Below are 18,317 nucleotides of genomic sequence, written 5' to 3'. Positions count from 1 at the left end.
GATGGGAATGTCAAAATCTGTGATGGGAGGAGTGAATGAAGTGGAAGTGTAAGGGATGGGAAGGTTGAAAGCTATGAAGGGAAATAGGAATGGAAGAATGAGGGATGGGAACGTAAAAAGCTGTGATGGGGGAAGGAGGAGTGTAGAGTGAGAGATGGGAATGTCAAAATCTGTGATGGGAGGAGTGAAAGGGGTAGAAGTGTAAGGGATGGGAAGGTTGAAAGCTATGAAGGGAAATAGGAATGGAAGAATGAGGGATGGGAACGTAAAAAGCTGTGATGGGGAAGGAGGGAGAGATGGGAATGTCAAAATCTGTGATGGGAGGAGTGAATGTGGTTGAAGTGTAAGGGATGGGAAGGTTGAAAGCTATGAAGGGAAATAGGAATGGAAGAATGAGGGATGGGAACGTAAAAATCTGTGATGGGGGAAGGAGGAATGTAGAGTGAGAGATGGGAATGTCAAAATCTGTGATGGGAGGAGTGAAAGGGGTAGAAGTGTTAGGGATGGGAAGGTTGAAAGCTATGAAGGGAAATAGGAATGGAAGAATGAGGGATGGGAACGTTAAAAGCTGTGATGATAAAGGAGAGGGGGAAGAATAAAGGAACAGGGACGAGAAGACTTAAGCTCGTAGAGAAGACACTGAAATGGATCCAGATGTGAGTGATGGGAGGGCTGAGAGGCGACTGGAGAGGGAGGGCCGAGTCTTGGTGTTGGGGGTGGCGTGAAGGATGGGTGGGCCGCGAGGAGTGAGGGGGGGAGGGCTGGGGCGGCGCCTTAATGAGTGGTTGAGGTGATGTGGACAAGAGGACGTGTTTACCCCCGCGTCTTCCACCTCGACTGTTACTTGTCACGCGATGGGACCCGCCATGTTGCGCCGCGCCGACCAGTAAAAACACACACACACACACACACACACACACTAAAGATACGTAAAAGCCCTTGGAAATACCTTGTGTATCCAGCTTAGACGCCAGAAAAAAAAATATAAAAGCCAATATATCGTTCTATACAGTTTTTTTTTGTGTGTGTGTGTGTCTGTCTTGAAAGTGAAGAATAGGGGAATTATGAATCAAAGGAGATAGGCGACGCGTGAAGGTGGGAGCAGAAGGAAGTTGCCTCGGTCTTTACAAATATTTACGGTCAGGCAACACACAGCAGTAGAAACAAATGATAAAAAAACAGCGTTAAGAACAATGAAATAAGGAGAAAAAAAAACAGGAATGAGTAAAAACATCAACTCGAAGGAATAGAAAACGTAGCGACAGTAAAGCGATCAAAGGCGATAAGAAAAGTAAATAAAAACTGACGGTACAAAACAAATATATATATGAAGAAGAATTTTCTAACGTAAAAGTCCATTCAGAGTTAGATAACCACGTCAAGTTGCTGCTGGTGGACTTCAACAGTGGCTGGCGCGGAAAGATTTACCCAATGCCATCTGAATAAGGAAATGTTACGACCGCTTCTACCACGTCTATTCAAAGTCACAGTGGAAAGTATAGTCTGTTCACTAAAGTCTGACCCAAGCTGACTATATAAACCTAAGCGTGTTCGTAAGCACAGTGCAGATTAGCAGAAAGTGCTGCGTGAGATATACACAAACAGAGGTTAAAGAAAACTTGGAAGCCATAGCAGCAGCCAATCAGCATTCAGCTTGCAAACACGCTTAGGTTTATGTTGTCAGCTTGGGTCGGACTTAAGTGAACAGTCTATAGTGTGGTATGCGGGTAATCCTAAGCTGCTCGACAAGGTGAATCGTCAGGTGCTGGGCGGGACTCGAACACTGTACCCCAAAGCCTTGCTCTGATTTGCTAACCATTCTGCCGCTGTCTTGAGGTACAACAACGCGGGAAAAGGAAGCATGTCAGAGAGAAAGCACAACACTCGACAAGGTAAATCGACAGTCATTAAGCGTGACTTGAACACCAGACCGCGATGCCCTACTTTGATCTGTAACTATTTTTGCTGCCGCCTTAAGATTCAACAACGCGGAAAAGGAAACATGACAGAGAGAAAGCACGAAACTCGACAAGCTAAATCGACAGTCGTTGGGCGGGACTTGAACACTAGGACCCGGATGCCTCACTTTGACCTGTTAAGGGGCTATTACACTGAGCAAATCTTCCGTGGATTTTCAGTCAAACCACGATTTCCGCTGGCGTGGCTCTCAGATTTCCGTGGTTGTCTGACGTGTCCACGATCTTCCAAGGCTACGGTAGATTTCACCGAAGGACGACGGTATTACTCACCATCATCAACAGCAGCAATAACAAGAAATAAATGAGAACCACGCTAGCGAAAATCGTGGTTTGACTGAAGTTCCACGGAAAATTTGCCCAGTGTAATAGCCTCTTAAACTATTCTGCCGGCGACATAGGATAGAGCAAGGCGAAAGAGAGTGGCATGACGAAGAGACAGCAACCACTCAGCAAGGTAAATTGACGGTTTTGGGACGACATGGATTCGAACCCCAGGCACAGATGTTATACCTTACCTTCTAACTACTTTACCATTGCCTTCAGTTATAACAAAACGGGTAAAGAAGACGGGAGCGAAAGAAAGCAAGACAATACAGCGTAAATCGAGAGGCGTAGATAGTTTTTTAATACAGGACCAGAGATGCCTAACTAAGGAGTGATCCGCTCAACCTCAGTTTCTACTCCTAAAAGAAAAAACAGATGGGACGATTGAAGAGGGAGCAGCCGGAATCAGTAACGCAAATTTCAAAAGGAAGAACACCACACATTCTTTTTAGGAGCAGTGAGAGCTTTTTTTTTTTTTATTAATTTTTTTTTTTTGCTGTTGAGCTGTAAAAAAAAAGAAAAAAAAAAAAAGACAGCAGAAACAAGGTGGCAAGGTAGCTCACTCAACTGGCAGGCTATTGTTCGCATGTCTCACCGTCATAACGCTTACAGCAATTATCAGCCTTTCGGGGAGGTGTTAGACGGGAAAATGTGCTCTCGAGTAGCGGGCACCTCCTTCCGTAGAGTAGCGGCGACGGCGCTGTGAGGAGGGAGGGAGGGAGTGGTGTAGAGGGTAGTGGGTTTGGGAAAGGTTTGAGGGCACAGGGTTTGTCGAAGAAATTTAAGAGTTAGTGTGAGGTGTGTGTGTGTGTGTGTGTGTGTGTGTGTGTGTGTGTGTGAGAAAGAGAGAGAGAGAGAGAGAGAGAGAGAGAGAGAGAGAGAGAGAGAGAGAGAGAGAGAGAGAGAGAGAGAGAGAGAGAGAGAGAGAGAGAGAGAGAGAGAGAGAGAGAGAGAGAGAGAGAGATGTTCTCTGTTTAAGGGGATTAAATACAAAAGAATAACTTGTAAAAGATTGATGAGGACGTCAATTAAGAAAATCATAAATGCTGAGGCAGGAAGACGTTAAGTAAATGATTTTATAACGCAAGGCCTGATAGAATGATAATAGTGTTATGGAAAAATGGAAATGTAGAAAATCAATGTCAAAAATTTCTAAGGCCAATGTAGGAAAAGTGAAATAATAGGACAAGAAAAAAACTGAAAAGCTAATATAGTGAAGAATCTCTAGTCGAGAGAAAAAAATCAGGTAAAATAATATTAATTCAACAAAAAAGTCAAAAGATATGTTTTAAGGAGAGCACGCCAGCGAGCAAGGTAAAGGGCGAAGGAAATAGGTTAACTAATAGAGAAATCATAAGTAAAAGTTACGTTAAACAACTTACGCCAAAGATGGGTGGGAGGGAGCACGAGGAAGGAATTGTGCGAAATGTTAAAAGTAGTGAGAGTTTTCAGAAGACATAAGATTTAATGGCAAGTATGATTTTAACATTTTCGAGTGTGGTTTATGTTTCGTAGTGTTGCGGGGAAGGGAGGCGCTTTGTAATGGTGCTTCATAGAGTTTTAGGGTTTATTGCTTCGGTTTTTTGTGTTTCATTATTGTTGTGAACACTGACATGGTGGTGTATGTATATTGTGTAGTAGTGAGTGTTTCTACAGTGTTGCGAGCAGTGTTTAGTGTTGCAAGAAAAGATGTGTCTGTAGAACTGCACAAACTGGCTGACTCGTTCGCTGGTTGTGTTTACATTGCTATCCTCTTCTTTTTCAGTGTTGCGGAAGCGGTGTTGTTGAAAGTGGCGTCCCTTAGTGTTTTGGTGAGTACACAGTGGTTAGTCTTCGGACATTTATAAGATCTTTCTCTTCTCGTGTTTCTTTTACTGTCTGGCAGAGGCTTTCAGTGACCAGCCATCCTCAGTTACTTCCGTTACAAGGAACCAGATAAGAATAAAGTAAAATTCTGCGGGAACTGTACACAATCGACTACATTACCACGTCAGATCGTTTTTCATAGCCTTTCAAGAGCTATTGCTTATCCCTAAGAGATGGTAATGAACGGGCAAGAAACGTTTTAGTATCCGAGTTGCCGCCAAGAGCGAGTTTCGGTATAATAGTAGGCTCAAGCGGCGCTCCTCTAGCCACGCCACCCCCCGCCAGCGACCAGGGGAAAGTCAGCACGCAGGGGCGCCTCACCCCCGCCGGCAGACGCGTCAGGGGTGCCGCTGAACCGACGATCGGCGCCTACCAGAGGGGGGCCGCAGCTCGTCCTAAATATGCGAAAATATCTTTCCCTCGTCCTTCCCTCCTATATACCTCTGTGCTGCCCCTTTGACTCCATCACGACCCTGCCTCTGTAATGTATACCCTCATTCTCCTCATACAGCATCTTTTACCATGCTCCGCCTCGCCTCCTCGCCATATTCCTCGATATTTTCTAAGCCTTCATATCTATCGCTACTCCCCCAACCCTTTAACTTTGCAACGCACCCCTGTCCCTTCTCCGGCATGCGTCTTGCCCCGTCTTCAGCGTCCTTCACACTCCCTCAACAACTCCCTATATAAGTAACACCAGAAGCCTCTAGTCTTCCTCAGTGTGCAGGAGGCGACACGAGCTTCACGGAGGAGCAGGCGAGTTCATCTGAGCCTCGTAAAGTAAAAGTGTAGATCGTACGTCCGACAGCTCGACTGTTCCCGCGAGACCACCTTCTGCCCTCGAGACTAGATTCTTCGTCCCGCATTCGTTCCGCCGGAGAGCACGACAGCGAGCGTGCCCAATGCTACGATTTGTTTATATGCGGCTGCTACATATTATGCCGTGGGCATGTGTATGATAGTAATACATGCTTGGTTTGGCAGGGCATAAAGGAAGGGAAGAAATTTAAAACAACGGGGGAATTACGAAGCAAAAGGTGTATTATCAGTACTTTCATGAGTGTTATATCGCTAGTGCATGAAAAGAGTCAGACGTGTGGATGTTAGCAATGTACATTTAAAACCATGTTTGGGATGACAAGCGAAGCAATGAAGGAATATTGAATACTGAACTTTACATGCAACAAAGAAGTAAGGCTGAAGACAAATTATAATATCAGAGTAAAGAATGGGAGTTTTGGTGGGGAGGGCCGGGCGTTGATTTGCAACAATATACTAAATACTGAAATACAAATGGGATAAGAAATGTATCGGAGAATGTGAAACAAGGGGCGGTGCAGGTCACGCGGCCAGGGTAAGGAAAACAATATAGAGCGAGAAGCAGTGAAGGATCTACCGTTTTATTGTGACTGACAGGCGTAAGATGTGGTAACAACTGTTCTTATAATGAAAATATAGGAGGGAAAGAATGAAAGGAGGAATAACTGAAACAATGGACTTGAAGTTAATGTATTCTACTTAAAGTTTAATGACTTCATGCAAACACTATTGGCTTTTAAGTGTTATCGTGCTTTAAAGTATTTTCCGGGTAGTGACACAACTCTTGCACGATGACACTTGCCTCAACACGTGATTGTGAACCTCGTGTTTGGGGATGAATGGCCGCGTCGAGATATTGATCAGGACGTTTTTATTTCGACAAACTTAGAGCAACGAGAATAAATATTTCGTAGATATTTAGAGGATGAATGTAAGTAAATAATAAATGTTAAGAGTAAGAAAAAGTTATCAGGTTTTTATTGTATGAACAGACTGTGGAATATATATAAAAAAAATATAATTACTTGTCCGGTGATCCGCCACTCTGCGCTTCATGATATGTTTGCAGGTGTTTTTTCGGCAAGTGTAACCTAACATCTCACGGCCACAATAACTTACATGCGACAAAAGCAGTAGCACTCTTGCATCAGTCTAGCAAACGGAAATCTTACATCAACATAATCAAGCCTTCTATCCAACCTCCGCTGATGGTCACAATTTCTCCCAGGTTTCTTTTTAATTTGTTCTGCAGGTTACTATTGTGTATGACGACTATGATATATCACTAAAGCAAGTAGCCTCTTATAACGCAGTTGGCTTTACGTTGCCTGATTTTTCACGCTTCCATATTACCTCATCCCTCTCCTTTTATTTTTTTTTTTATCGTCCTTCATCTCTTTTTCCTTTTTCTATCCTCTTTTTATCCTATACTTTTATTTATCTTCTCCTCTTCCTCTTCCTTCTCGTCCACGTCCATGTCCTCGTCTGTGTTATATGTTACGTAAAGAACAAATACCCGGCCGTGAAAATAACCAAAGAGGACTCAAGAGAAATATGACACTGTATATGTTGAACTGGAGACTAGCAAGCACAACAAGATAACAATTGGAACCGTTTACAGACCTCCAAAACAACAAGCAGCGGACGACGCAGCGCTGTATGAGGAAATTCACACCATGACACAAAACAGTCAGTCAGTCATTATTGGGGACTTTAACTGTTCCAACACTGACTGGACCACGATGATTGGAGATCGGGAGGGTAACAGAAACAAAGGAAAAACAATTCAAGCAAAGCGATGCAATACCGACATCGGCAGGAGTTATTTCTCGAATAGAGTTGTTCGCCATTGGAACAGCCTTCCTGCAAAAGTGGTTAGCGCAGAGACCATCAACTCCTTCAAGAAACGCATTGATCGCCACTTTGCTGCATCGGGAGTGAACTGAACGTATCCAAGAGTAGGTACACAAGTGCTTTAATCCTTCCCTGCAAGCCACTCCTATGGCAAACGGATTGATTAAATCACTGAAAGCAGGCAGCCTAGTTACGAGCCAACAGGCTTTCTGCTGCCTGCTAGTCCATGTTTCCACGTTTCCTCCCATCCCCCTGGTCACGCGCAATTCAGCCTATCAAAGACGTGCTCAACACTCTCCTGGCTTCCGAAAACCTGTTCCCAGCCTCCTTAACCTATCCTCCGCAGTCTTTGGGAGCCACAACATGGCCTTCTCACCCCCCCATCACTCCGCCAAATAAACACACCTGCCACCTGCTCTACATCACCTGACACCGGCCATAAATTACCTGCTGTCCACTAAAAACACCTGTTGACCACCATAACCTACCTGTTCACTGCTATACATCACCTGCTGACGATCGTAATTTATCTGCTCACTTCTATACAGGTACCTTCTCCTCCTCCTCCTCCTCCTCCTCCTCCTCCTCCTCCTCCTCCTTCTCCTCCTCCTCCTCCTCTTCCTCCTCCTCCTCCTCCCTTCTACCACCACCCTACTTTATTCCTACTTTTGTTCACCTCCTCTTCCTCCTCCTCCTTCTGGTCTTCCTCCTCCTTCTTTTCCTCCACTTCCTCATTTGTCCAGTCTTCATCTCTCCCTTTTTACCTCCCCTCCACCCTTTCCTCCCCACCTTTTCCTCCCCTTCCCCCCCCGCAGGGCTCACGATGAGGAGAATACAGAAAAAGGAGATTATTGGGGAGAATAGTGGTCAGTTTTGTATCCATCAGCGTCCCGCGCGTGACCTTGGGGATGGGAGGAGGAGGAGAAAAAGGAGAAGATAAATAAAAGTATTGGATAAAAAAGAGGATAGGAAAAAGGAGAAAGATATGAAGGATGATAAAAACAAATAATAATAAAAGGAGAAGGATGAGGTAATATGGAAGCGTGGAAAATCAGGCAACGTAAAGCCAATTGCGTTATAAGAGCTACTTGCTTTAGTGATATATCATAGTCTTCGTACACAATAGTAACCTGCAGAACAAATTAAAAAGAAACTATGTAGAAACTTAAGGGATCGTTTACTTCACTCCTGTCCCGTAACAACAAAGTAACTGTGAATGGAGCTTTTAAAGGAGTTGATCGTTTGGATACTAACTAGTTCTTGAAGCTTGTTCCAGTGGCGGATGACTCTATTCGATAAAAAATATATATGATGTTAGTGACTAAATTGCATTGTCGCACTTGCATCGGTAGAACGTTGAAGAGAAGTAGAGGAGAAGGACACGGAGAGGAAGGAAGACGATAAACAAAAGAATAAGAAAGAAGACGATGGAGACGAAGGCGAAAAAAGATATGTATAAAAGATAATAGATAGGAGATGCAACAAGGAGGTAGAGAGATGGATGAGAATAAAGAACGTATGGAAATAAAAGAGGAGAATTGTTAGAATGGATATTGCAAAAAAAACTGATCAATGAAAAAGGAAGAAAATAGGAATGGAAGGTGATGAAAAGAGGAAGGAGATAAAGAAAGAAAAGTGAGGGCGGACTAGACTTAAGACGCAATATCAAAAGGGAAAGGAAGAAAGATAAAAAGTAATACGCAAGAAAAAAGAGAGATTAAACTGGAAGGAGGTGAAATGACGAAGTTAAAGAAAAAGGCGCCAATGGAGAAGAAATGAAAAAGAAAGGGAAATGAAAAGACAATGCGGAACGAAAAATATTTAGTAAAGTAAGAGAGGAGAAGTTATATGCTGCGAAGGACGTGTGAAGAGATAACAGGGAACGGCGTAACAGGAGAGGAGAGTCGGTAAATGGGGTTGAGATAGACCGTAAGAAGAGGCGATCGAAATAGAAAATACGAAAGACGAGTCGGAAAAAGAAACGAGACGCCGTGAATGAATCGAAACAAACGTTGAATAAAAATTGTATCAGTGTCAGTTTGTTTACTTCTGAGTGTGATGTTGTTTACGATGGTTTTGGAATTCTTTGTTTGTTTGTTTTTGTTTGTATATCCATTTGTTTGTCTGTGTTTGTCTTCTTGTATTTCTGTTTATGTATCTGTTTGTGTGTTTGTACGTCTGCCTCTTTTTTTTGTGTGTCTCTCTCTCTCTCTCTCTCTCTCTCTCTCTCTCTCTCTCTCTCTCTCTCTCATAATGATAATAATAATAGTGATAATGATAATGAGAAAGAGAGAGAGAGAGAGAGAGAGAGAGAGAGAGAGAGAGAGAGAGAGCATCACCACCATGCTCGTGTCTAATCTCTACCTGACTCCCTACGTAACGAAATCCTCTTTTTCTCAGGCTTATCGGAGTGAAACCACATACCGCATCCCCCATTTTACGGCCCGATCACGTGTCGCACTCGTTGTCGCCATCCAGCACCCAGCAAGCGAGAACGTTGGAGATTGTTAGACTGGCATTTCACACTCCACCCCGCCCCCTCATCACCCTTATTCAATGGGTGACAGTTACCGCTCATCTCTAATACCAATGTTTCATTTTCATGTTTTTTCGGTCATGTCCTTCCGCATTTGTTTATGTTTTGTCTCACTCCAAGACTCGAGTTGCTAGACTGTCAACCTTCGTCTTCATTTTTTCATGTCCACGCAGTGATGACCTTTCCCAGTCGAGTTATGTGCTTGAAGTTGAAATACGGTCCAAGTCGAATTTTTTACCAAAGTCGAAATTTTATTATTTGTCGAATTTTTCACTAGAAGTCGAAATTTTACTAGAAGTCAAAATATTTACTAGAAGTCAAAATATTTACTAGAAGTCGAAATATTTGCTAAAAGTCGAAATTTTACCTGAAGTCGATTATTTTACTAGAAGTCGAAATTTTTTGCTAGAAGTCGAAATTTTTACTAGAAGTCGAAATTTTACCTGAAGTCGATTATTTTACTAGAAGTCAAAATTTTTGCTAGAAGTCGAAATTTTTACTAGAAGTCGAATTTTTTACTAGAAGTCGAATTTTATACTAGAAGTCGAATTTTATACTAGAAGTCGAATTTTATACTAGAAGTCGAATTTTTTACTAGAAGTCGAAATTTTTACTAGAAGTCGAATTTTTTACTAGAAGTCGAATTTTATACTAGAAGTCGATTTTTTTAATAGAAGTCGAAATATTTACTAGAAGTCAGCCTTGCGGTTTTAAAAATATAACGAGAGAATTAATAACTGAATGGTTTAAAAATGGTTGGCTTGTTAAGTTGATTATATTTTTATCTCTTTACTTTCATCACATACATTAAAAATCCCAAGAAAATACCTCGTTTTGTCTTATTCATCTATGTATACATTTCTGAAGCAGTTTTTCACTAATATTTTTTTTTTCTCTGTAGATTTCGTTTTTTTACTCAACGTTTCTTATACCGTTAAGTCACGTCTCGAACAGCAACTCCCACCACGTATACATTCCTGAAGCCATTTTTGTACTTTGTGTTTTCATATCTTTACAATGCACTTCTTGTTTAACTGTTAATATTTTTACAAGTTAGGAGGAAAATGCCGCGACTCGTACAACAGCTCCCACTCACGCTTACATTCCTCGAGCCATTTTTTTTTACTACAAGTGTTTTCATTTTTTCCTAGTTCGTCTTATCTAACACTCGACGTTCCTCCTCTGCCTGGTTGTGTTCTCTCCAGCGAGGCTTGCCACTATCTCCCTTATCGCTCCCTATCGCCCCTTTATCTCCACCTGGCCTTCCCTCTCGCCCGGGCCTGCAGCGTAACGTGAGCACCGATAACGTTATTGACGCCGGTTCGATAACTACCTGGAAAACTGTTTGTCTTTTTTATTCGGGAAAAGTGAGTGGCAGGGAGCAATTTAGGTTTTGGTGCCGCTGTTTTGGCTTGGAGAGGTCGGGGTGGTTGATATGTTTGTTTATTTGTTTGTTTTTGTGTGTGCATATATGTATGTATGTATGTGTGTATATAAATAGATAGATAGATGGATAGATATAGATAGATAAATAGATTGGCAGAAGCTGAGTTAAATAATTGGTACGTGAGGTGCAGGGAAGCATGGAGCGGTGATGCTTTACTTCTTTTCATTTTTTATACAATATTTTTTCAGAGAGAAAAGTCTAATGAAACGCATCACTAAGTTACGAGTGTCACTGCTCCAGCCTGCTTTCCCTACACCACATGTACCATCTATTTTTTTCACCTGCTGTCGTTATCAGTATTTTATTTTATACATGCATTTTTATTAATTCATTTATTTATTCATCTGTTTATTTATTTTTTAGCATTTAAGTTTCTAAAGATAATTTTTGAAAGTGATATCGTGATACTGTTTAACAATCTACATTAAGTGAAGGACGCTGCACTTGAATGACGTAAAACAAACTTTTACTTCAAACATTATTTAAACATTGTCGTTAGCATTCGACAATGTTTTTGCTTTCTAAACTTCCCTCTTACGGATTCCAACCCTCTCTCTGTACTTTCATCTCCAATTTCCTTTCCGGCCGTTCTATCTCTGCTTTGGTAGACGGTCACTGTTCTACCCCTAAAGCTATCAATAATGGTGTTCCACAGGGCTCTGTCCTATCTCCCACTCTCTTTCTGTTGTTCATTGATGATCTCTCAATAACAAACTGCCCTATCCACTCCTATGCTGATGACTCTATAGCCTGCATTGTTCAGCATCATTTAACAGAAGACTCTCCCCACAGGCATTACGTGATTCCAGGCTGGATGCTGCAGAACGCTTGACCCCAGATCTTGCTCTTATTTCCAATTGGGGCAAAAAGAACCTTATGTCCTTTAATGCCTCAAAAACTCATTATCTCCACCTATCAACTCGACACAATCTTCCAAACACCTATCCCCTATTCTTCGACAACACTCAGCTGTCACCTTCTACACTAAACATCCTCGGTCTGTCTTTAACTCAAAATCTTAACTGGAAACTTCATATCTCTTCTCTCGCTAAATCAGCTTCATCGAGGTTGGGCATTTTGTATCGTTTCCGCCAGTTCTTCTTCCCCGCACAGATGCTGTTCATACACAGAGGCCTTGTCAGTCCTCGTATGGAGTATGCATCTCGTGTGGGGGCGCTCCACACACACAGCCTAACTCGTCAGAGTGGAGTCAAAGGCTCTTCGTTTCATCAGCTCTCCTCCTCTTACAAGCAGTTTTCTACCTCTTAAATTCCTCCGCCGTGTTGCCTCTCTTTCTATCTTCTATCGATATTTTCAAGCTGACTGCTCTTCTGAACTTGCTAACTGCATGCCTCCCCCCCTCCCGCGGCCTCGCTGCACACGACTTTCTACTCAAGCTCATCCCTTTACTGTCCAAATCCCTTACGCACCAGTTAACCAGCATTTTCACTCTTTCATCCCTCACGCTGGTAAACTCAGGAACAATCTTCCTTCATCTGTATTTCCTCCTGCCTACGACTTGAACTCTTTCAAGAGGAGGGTATCAGGACACCTCTCCTCCTGAAATTGACCTATCTTTCGGCCACTCCTCTGGACTCTTGTTGGAGCAGTGAGTAGCGGGCCTTTTTTTTCATTATTGTTTCCTTATTTTTGCCCTTGAGCTGCCGCCTTTGCTGTAAAAAAAAAAAAATATATATATATATATATATATATATATATATATATATATATATATATATATATATATATATATATATATATATATATCAACTCAATTCACTTCACCTAATCGTACCCTTCCCTCGTGCGCATTACCTTCCCTCACATTATCTTACCTTGCCTTTCCTTTCACTATTATGCTCTACTTTCCTCACCTCAGCTCACTTTTCCTTACCTTACCTTTCGTTACCTTGACTCCTTTATTTTCACTGCCTTACCTTACCTTACTTTACCTTACGGGCATAGGTAGAGAAGGAGTGTCAGGTATGCATAAAGAAGAAGGGGGAGTATGCAGGTATAAGAGATGAGGAGGTGGGGGGGGGTGAGGGTGATGTAGGGGTGGAAGGGTGGTCATGGGTCGTCCAGGGTTGAGATATACAGTGACGTGAAGGTAGTACGTACGACCACACCCAGCGAGGCGAGGGAGTAAATATGGCTCCTCTTGTCACAGCTGATGGCGAGGAAAGATAACCTTCAGACCATCTGCTGAGGAAAGCGTATACTTGTATGTTCTTCTCTTGCTCCTCCTCTTCTTCTTCCTCCTCCTGTTCCTCCTCCTCCAACTCCTTCTAGTCCGCTTCTTCTTCCTCCTGTTCCTCCTCCTCCAACTCCTCCTAGTCCGCTTCTTCTTCCTCCTCCTGCCTCTCCTATTCCTCCAACTCTTCCTCCTCCTGATCCTCCTCCTCCAACTCCTTCTAGTCCGCTTCTTCTTCCTCCTCCTGCCTCTCCTAGTCCTCCAACTCTTCCTCCTCCTGATCCTCCTCCTCCAACTCCTTCTAGTCCGCTTCTTCTTCCTCCTCCTGCCTCTCCTATTCCTCCAACTCTTCCTCCTCCTAATCCTCCTCCTCCAACTCCTCCTAGTCCGCTTCTTCTTCCTCCTCCTGCCTCTCCTATTCCTCCAACTCTTCCTCCTCCTAATCCTCCTCCTCCAGCTCCTTCTAGTCCGCTTCTTCTTCCTCCTCCTGCCTCTCCTATTCCTCCAACTCTTCCTCCCATTTTTCTTTCTCTTCCTGCTTCTCTTCCTCTTCCTACTCCTCCTGCTCTTCCTCTTTTACTTCCATCCTTCTTCCTCTTACTCATCGTCCTTCTCCTCCTCCTCCTCCTCCTCCTCCTCCTCGTCCTCCTCCTCCTAGTCATTCTTATTTTCATTTTGTTTGTTTGTTTCCCCATTTCTGAATTTCTAGTATTTCTTTTGCGTTCTTTTTCGTTCCTTGTTTTTCCACCTCATGTGTTTCCTTACGTTCACATCTTTTCCCAGCACCCATTTTTTTCTACAGACTTCATATCATTTTCTTTATTTTCATTGTTTGCTTTTTCTCTGTTTTCCGCCCTATCATCTTTTTCTTATGCTGCGACTTTCCCATCTCCTACCTCTCTTTTTCTTATTTTTCTCGGCTTCATTTCTATTTTCTTCTTTTATCAGCATCAATACATCCTCTTTTTGCCTTCCCTCTTCTTTCACACAAACTAACTCATTGTCCGCCTCTGATTTACTTATTTCCTCTTGCTATTCCTCCTCCTCCTCCTACTTCCTCTCTTCTTTATCTTTTTTCCGCCTTTTCCATCTTTCTTTCATCTCTCTTTCTGCATCCTCTCTTTTCTCCCTTCAACTACCTCAATGCCCAGCATCTTAGAGTCCCTCCTCCTCTTCCCCCTCCTCCTCCTCCTGCTCCTCCTTTTCCTTTTCCTCCTTCACCTCTTCTCTTCCAAAAGGTGTGACTGCCAAAGCTGTCTGCGGGTCGCGGGGTTAAAGTGGAGAATGCTGAGGGCGGTTCGAGTGTCCTGCAGCGCGGCGAGAGTGGGATCCAGTGTCCACACACGGGGCTGGATCCTGCTTGTGGCCGCCGCGAGCACAAAAAGCCTCCTCCATTGTTGTCTCGAGTCCTTTTAGCGGAGACTCCAGGTTACATATACATTCAGTAAAGGATTTTAGGGTATTTGTCTTTCCCCTTTTTGTCGTTTTAGTATAGGAATGGATTTTATTTATAGAAATCTTCGGTTTTGCTACATTCACTTGTTTCAATGAGTTTTTAATATATTTTAAAGATTTGCGATAAAGATAAAGGTTACATATACATTCTGTAAAGGATTTTAGGGTGTTTGTCTTTCCCTTTTTGTCGTTTTAGTATAGGAATAGATTTTATTTATAAGAATCTTCGGTTTTGCTACATTCACTTATTGCAATGAGTGTTTACTATATTTTAAAGATTTGCGTCGGCTCTTTCCAAGATATAAAGAGCTGCAGCATTTTCGATTTGTTACGCAACTTTCTACGCATTATTCTGATAAAACAAACCAATTTTGCGATGCCATCTTGTCACCGAAGATAATATTTCTGGCAGCATTTAAAGACGGATATCACTTTCGTTCCTACTAAGACATTTACATTTCTCAGAGTTTTACCGCCATAGTCCGAGAGATAAAACTTAGATTAAATCAGAAATCCTACTTGAGGAGTTCCACATAAAGAAAATGAGAACGCAGCGCCATGCGGCATCGGGCGTCACGTGAAGACATTGAAAACAAAAACAAGAACAAGATGCGTGAGAACCGCTGTGACCCTGTGAACTGTGGCTTGCTACAGATAGCGAGGATCGTAGGCACTTGAAGCGACGGTGATTACGAGCGTGAATGCTATTGGTGAGTTTTTGCAAGTGTTTACTTGTTTCAGAGTAAAGGGAAGAACTTGAGAGCGATAACTCGGAGGCGGTGGAGGGGGAGGAGGAGGAGGAGGAGGGGGAAAAAGAGAGAGTTATGCAGTGCAATAGGGTTCTGTACTGTCTGCTTGCCCTGCTACCCCATTCCCAAGCTCGTTTTTCCGCCTCCATTCATGATAGTTGCATAGATAGCAAAAACTCGTGATAAGGACGGCGCCTTGCTATCGGCTTCCCCATTCCCCAACTATATTTTTCGTCTCCATTCAAGGTGATTATGTAGATAGCAAACAGTCGAAGTATGCGTAGGTTGCTGCTGTTGTTGTATCGTTTGTGGTCTGGTTAATGTATGTCTGCTAGCAGGATTACGCAAAAAACTACGGGCACAGATTTTACGAAACCCGATCTTTAGGAGAAAGTACTGTTTACATTCTGGGGGAGATTTCGATAAAGTGACAATAACTGTGAATAAAGACTAAAAAGCAATGGTTGACTGAATGGCTTAGGGCGTGCATTTGACTTGCATGGTAATTTTTGGCAAGCGGAACTGGTGGTGCAGGGTTAGTGTTCTTGGCGAAGGTCAGCAGACTCTTAAAGCTTTCGTTATATGTGACGGTGGTGGTATAGGGGTGATGATGATGTGTAGGGTGTATGTGTAGGGGTGTGGGGTGTGTGGTGTATTTGTATGTGTAGGGGTGTGTAGGGTGTATGTGTAGGGGTGTGTAGGGGTGATGATGTTCCTGGTGTATTTATTCTTTGCCGCTGATGATGATGGTGGTGATGCTAAAATTGTTGCTTGTTTTTACTATTGGTGGTGATGAGGGTGGTGGTTGTCACTGCTATAATAGTTGTTGGTTCAATCATATGTATTTTTAGTTATGTTTGTTTCCTTTTTTTTCTATCTGATGAACCAATCTGATCTCTTTTAATTATATTTCATGGAAGTCTGTGTATGGGATTTTAGCATTTTTGTTTTTCTTCATGTGATTTGCCATATGAATGAGTGAAGTGAATGATAACACACACACACACACACACACACACACACACACACACACACACACACACACACACACACACACACGGGTCATCGCCATATCAACAGCCTTGCACTTTGTATCATAACCCGGAAAACACAAACACTAAACCCATTAATAAGCACGGCCTTGTCTGCTTTCAAAGCCGCCACCCGCGACACCAAAGAGAGAACCGCCGTCACCTCAACCCTGTAAGAGCGAGGCTGACGAAAGTGTTGGAATTATTGCATAAGATACCTGGAAGTAATTACCTGAAGTAACTCAAAACAGTTAACATCTCACAAAAAGTTAACATCGCTAGAAAACACAAAGATGACCGTTTAAACATACACAGAATTATAATCAATAAGGATAGAATAGTATTGCCTATCGTATATAAAGAGCTATACTGATACATTTACAAAAGGCAAATGTTTTCATAACTTTCTTTGGAAATGCTCAGTTTGAATGGTGTGTGTGTGTGTGTGTGTGTGTGTGTGTGTGTGTGTGTGTGTGTGTGTGTGTGTGTGTGTGAGATCAAAAAAGCGACAGACGAAGAACTAACGAATGTATAAAATATGCGATATGCTACTCCAATGAAGACAGGGAATGCATAAGTTCGTAGTGAAATTTTGTTCCATAGGTGTTGTGTGTGTGTGTGTGTGTGTGTGTGTGTGTGTGTGTGTGTATGTGTGTGTGTGTGTAAATATGAGTGTGTGTGTCGTCGCTCTGGCAACACCCTGTCCGATAAGGCTTATCTGGGCGCCTCTCGTGGCCATGGTCGCTCACTCGTCCACAAAGCGACCTGCCGCCTCTGCCTCGCCTCCTGATAACCCCGCGACGCCCTTCTCCCCGTGCCTCTCCTTCCCCGGCGGCGAGTGATGGATGGGTGGTGGGAGAGGTGGGCGGGCGGGAGGAGAAGAGGGCGGGAGAGGTGGAGGGGCGGTGAAACGGGAGGAATAGAGGGAAAGCTCGGTGCAACAGGTGGAACAAGGCAGGTGAGGAGGAGGGCAGATTACCTGATCACCTGACTGATAGCTTATCGCTCCTGCCTTCTAAAGTGACTCCTCTCCTTCGCTGTGTGTGTGTGTGTGTGTGTGTGTGTGTGTGTGTGTGTGTGTGTGTGTGTGTGTGTGTGTGTGTGTGAATGGTTAGCGCCATCTGGTGTGCCACGTTACAATGACACTTATGTTCCATTCTCTTTGATTATTTAAAGCCTCACTGAAACAAGTTGAAACTGGAAGAAAATGGTAAATGCTAATGAACTAGAAGGCAAGGAGGATAGATAGATAGGTAGATAGAAAGATAGGTACATAGATAGATAAATATAGATAGATAGAGATTAATAACTTTACTATTTGCCCGGGGAGAATGAAACATAAAAAAGCAAGAAGTGAATAAACGGAACAGATAAGAAAGTTTACTGAGACACATTAGAGACTTAAAAAAAAAGAACGTTTAATGGCGAGGACGCATTAGAAGGGAAGCTGAGGTAAATAGAGACACAAATCTTCAACCAGGAAATCAAAGCAGTCAGAGAAGTGGAAGGAAACTGGTTGAGGTAATGAGTGGAGGAAAATCGTGGAAAATACAGGAAAGGCGAGAGATCAGATAAGCGAAGAGAGTGAGAAGAGGGAGGTAAGGAGACGGGAGGAAGGAGGGAGGGAGGGAATTTAGACTGAGACAATTGGAGATATATGACAATGATGAGAGAGAGAAAAAAAAACTGTAAAAAGAGATAACGGAGATGTAAAGAGAGGCGAAGACGAGACAAGGAAAAAAGAATAGTTAAAAGAAAAAATGGGAAAAAAGAAAAGGAACGGAGGGATAAAAAGTGATACAAATATGTGAGGCAGAAAAATAATAATAAAAACAGAAGAAACTGAAGAAAATAAACGAAAGCAAAGGAATGGAGAATTAAGTGATACAGACATTGAAAAAAGCGACCAGACAGGGAAAAAAAGTGACAAAACGAGAGAAAAAGAAAGTGGAACGAAAGAAATGGAATAGAGAGATGACGAGAAATGATACAAACAAATGAGGCTTTAAAGAAAACAAAGTGAAGAACAAAAGGAATGGAATGGAAAGATGATATTAAGACAG

At 42.7% G+C, this 18,317-nt stretch overlaps 1 long non-coding RNA gene across 1 annotated transcript in view; it reads left to right on the top strand.

Annotated features, from left to right (window-relative positions):
* LOC126987899 (uncharacterized) overlaps positions 1 to 18,317 on the top strand; it is a 380,175-nt gene that overhangs the window by 93,607 nt on the left and 268,251 nt on the right. Inside the window, exon 4 of the long non-coding RNA XR_007741271.1 lies at positions 4,069 to 4,114. This is a non-coding gene — a long non-coding RNA (uncharacterized LOC126987899). The remainder of the gene's footprint in view (positions 1 to 4,068; positions 4,115 to 18,317) is intronic.

This window comes from Eriocheir sinensis, chromosome 67, assembly GCF_024679095.1.
Source record: "Eriocheir sinensis breed Jianghai 21 chromosome 67, ASM2467909v1, whole genome shotgun sequence".
Taxonomy (NCBI): Eukaryota; Metazoa; Arthropoda; class Malacostraca; order Decapoda; family Varunidae; genus Eriocheir; species Eriocheir sinensis.
Note: the sequence above shows the minus strand (reverse complement) of the source record. Positions and strands in the feature narration are given on the sequence as shown.